The sequence below is a fragment of the Frankliniella occidentalis genome, unplaced genomic scaffold (assembly GCF_000697945.3).
Source record: "Frankliniella occidentalis isolate FOCC.00 unplaced genomic scaffold, Focc_3.1 Scaffold160, whole genome shotgun sequence".
Lineage (NCBI taxonomy): Eukaryota > Metazoa > Arthropoda > Insecta > Thysanoptera > Thripidae > Frankliniella > Frankliniella occidentalis.
In genome coordinates, this window is record NW_026267286.1 from 320,544 (window position 1) to 324,084 (window position 3,541).

The window sequence follows — 3,541 nt, forward strand, 5'->3', positions numbered from 1 at the left end:
CACCCCCGCTTCAAACACTGCCCGCCCGTCCGGCGTCGGCGCGCGAGAGGCCTCTGCGAGCCGTTCCCGCCGTTTCCTGCCCGTTGGTCTTCTTCGCACGACGTCGGCCGCGTCGGCGTCGCCCGTCTCTTATTTTTATTTTCGCGAAAAAATCACGCGCGTGAATTATATCGAGGAGCTTCCGGCGGCCGACGCGGCGGGGAAGCCAAACGCTTCTCGGAAATGTATAAAGACCGCGTCGTGGAAACAAATCCGCCGGCCGAAAGATGGATGGAAAAGGGCGTCTTTAGTAGTAGTAGCAGCTCGGGGACAAATCACGCCGTCTTTAGTTAAATTGCGGTATACTTTTCTCGCGGTGCCTTTTCACACCGACCCACCGGCCAGTTGGTACACGCCATGATATGTTTATCCCCATATAGGTAATTCGTTTTCCTGGGGTAAGTTTAACTTACTTCATCAATGGGTCATGGTAAAAGCACCCCTAAAACTGGACTTAAATTTGTGCCCGCGGCCCCACACCACTGTGGAAAATACTAGGAAGGTTTACAGGAGAATTTTCCTTGCCGCAAATTGTAAAATTACAATTTGTAACCGTAAAAATACACGTATAGTATACGTATCGACTTAAAATCCACTGGCGAGTAAAAAAATGTGCTCTCGTAAATTTTACAACTTAAATTATAATTCGAGTTTACAATTATTATTTTTTTGTAAATTTACGAGGATATCATTTTTGACAGTGCACACTCCCTGAGTCATGGTCCCTAATTGTCGGTCGCACGTGAGTGGGTCCGGCGCGCCCCCAGCCCGGGTCCGGGCCGCCGCCGTCAGGACGCCGCCGTAGGCCGGGGCGCGCGGGGGGTTCCTCGCCCTCGCCGCCGTGCTCGTCCAGGAGGTCGACGGCCTCTCTCGACGGGGCCAGACCGCCCACGCACGTGCAGGGCCTGCTCCGACGCGCCGTCAAAACAATTGATTTTGAAAGCAATCTGACGATTTTTTGTGAATGGTCTTGGATTTTTGGTTGTTTTTTTTTATTTTTGTATTTTTCTAAAGTAGATCTAATTGAAATCTCGTTTTACGTTGGTTCAGTCGCTCTCAACGTCCATTCTTAAATGTTAACAAGTCTGGTGGTTGTTCGGTGACAAAAAAATAATAATAAATGTTTCGCTAAAAATGACGCTGCGCGGCTCGCACTGGCTTTGAGTCTTTGAAACCCTCCCCCTACCTATGCCATTACCTTACCCGGCGCGGCCCGGGGCACGGGTATCGACCTAAAGGGAGGGGGGAGAGGGCTATGGCGAATGTTGTCCACCGCGGCGGTGCGGCACTGAGCTGCGGCTAGAGCACCTGCAGGAGAGCTCACGGATTTTTTTGTCCTTATGGGGGATAATTTTGCCTTTGACCTCCTTGAAACACGTTTGTTACAAACAACTCGGAAATGAAAGTAAAGTTGCGTAACCCATAAGTATGCACCCAGCATCTAAAATTGACGTATGCCCTTTTCTGGCATTGCCAATAATAACGTAGAGTTATAAGTCGATAACTTCTGTTTGTATTGATGAGACTGTTTGACTTCTGCTAAAGCGGCGGCGATGATTTCCCGCCCGTATATTTGCCAGTTAGTTGATTTAGTGCGTCGCGTGCCAGCCTGTGATTTAGGGGGGGGGGGCTGGAACTTTGCGTGAAATCGATTCGTGGTCCCCGCGGTGTTCGGCAGACAGCCCGCGCGACACGCACCCCGCGGCTTTCAAACTACCTATCGATTCCCGCCACTATTAAGTTTTTAACACACAAACCAAAAAAAAAAAGAAAGAAAAAAAAAACTCGCGGGATTGCGTTGTATTCTTTCCCGCGGATGTTTAAGCTCCAATCATGCACGCCGCCGGACGTTGGTGCGAAGCTCGGGTAGTGCTCCGCAGATGCCGCACAAGTGCCTCGCGTGCCCGCCCTGGCGGGTGGGGTTGCGGGGCGGGGTGGGGGGGGTACTCGTCGTGGAGTACTTCAGGTTGAAAGAGAAAACAGTGCACATCCTTTTTTTAAGAAAGGAAAAAAAATCAGGGAAACTCAAGGGAAAGGTAATAAAAAAAGTCATTAAAGATCAGGTAAAATCTGTTAAAAAATAATCATAAAAATACCAAAGGTAAAGAAAAATTAAGAAAAAAGAGAATTGTGTACGCTCGCATACAGTATGGTGAATTGCTGGTGCACAGAGTCTCTGTGTTGTCCTTGACCTTGTGCAGAACAGTTCACATTACCGGCCGCAATAACAATAGGCAACTCATGGACGAAAAAATAAAATAAAATTGTAATGATGATGTCAGTGTAAAGTGAGCCGCTGGCGACGCGTCCAGCCCTTCCGTGAAGACGCTTTACTTGTCGTTGAGCGCAGAGAGTCGTGCTGATGGCCGCTGGCCGCCTTCTCGAACTAAGTGGCTTTGCGCCGCCGACGGTCACGGGCCGTGACGGCGGCGGGAAGATGAGAGAGAGAGGGAGAGAGAGAGAGAGAGAGAGAGAGAGAGAGAGAGAGAGAGAGAGCACAAGGAGTTCAAATTCCTTATACGTTGGGGTACATGAGGTAATGGGGTGGAAACGAACACGGGTGAGGCGCGCGCAGAACCCTTTCTTGCGACTGGACGAATACGTATCGCCAGGGCTTTGCTCCTGCTCCTGCCTGTGACCCCGGCCCCGGCGCGGTGGGCTTCTGCTGCCGCGACTGCTGACTGCTTGCGAGGTTAGTAACGTCTGAAATTCCCACGGACAGACGGCAGACGGGCAGACGATCCGCCAGGGCTGTGTACGATTAGTCGGGGCACTGCCGGGGCACGGCCCGGGCGCGGAGCTGACGTGATGTGACTCATCTTTTTCCGGGCGGGGCGGGGCGGCCGCGGAACCCTTCTGCGTGCGGCTGCAGGGCCAATTGTTCCACTTGCTTGGCTCTCTACCGCCATGACAAAGCGCGCACCCGCCCACTGCGCCATTTTTGTGATTTCCTGTCCGTCATTCGGTTAGGGAGGAGGGAGAGAGAGACAGAGACAGAGCGAGAGAGCAATCATTAGACTCTGGGAGCTCACCGCACACACTCGGTCCATACTTTTTTCAAACTGTTCTTCAATCAATTTCACCCCCACGAAGTGTTTTTAACACGAAGGGAAAGTGTTCAACAGGGGATTTGGGTCGCCTCCAACGAGTACAACTTACCGTGTTGAACTTTTTTGTTTGAAATTTGTTTCAACTCTCTTTTCTTGACGATATTTTCCCTCTGGCGTGAGAAAATCTCATTGGATAGATAATAAATAATCTTGCGTCAATGGTCAAAGTGATATAGCGTCAAAATGTACTGCTTGAACCAAGAAAACATTTTTCTGGGTGTAGAAGATGTCAGGAATGACTCCGGCGCCCGCTAAACGTGCGTAAACGACTTCGAGAGGAAAGTAAACCTGACTATAAACTTCATTTGGCGAGAGAGAGGCGGGGAATATAAAATGAATGGATGGGAAAGGGAAGAATGGAGACAGATATGAGGAAGGGAGAGAGGGGGGGG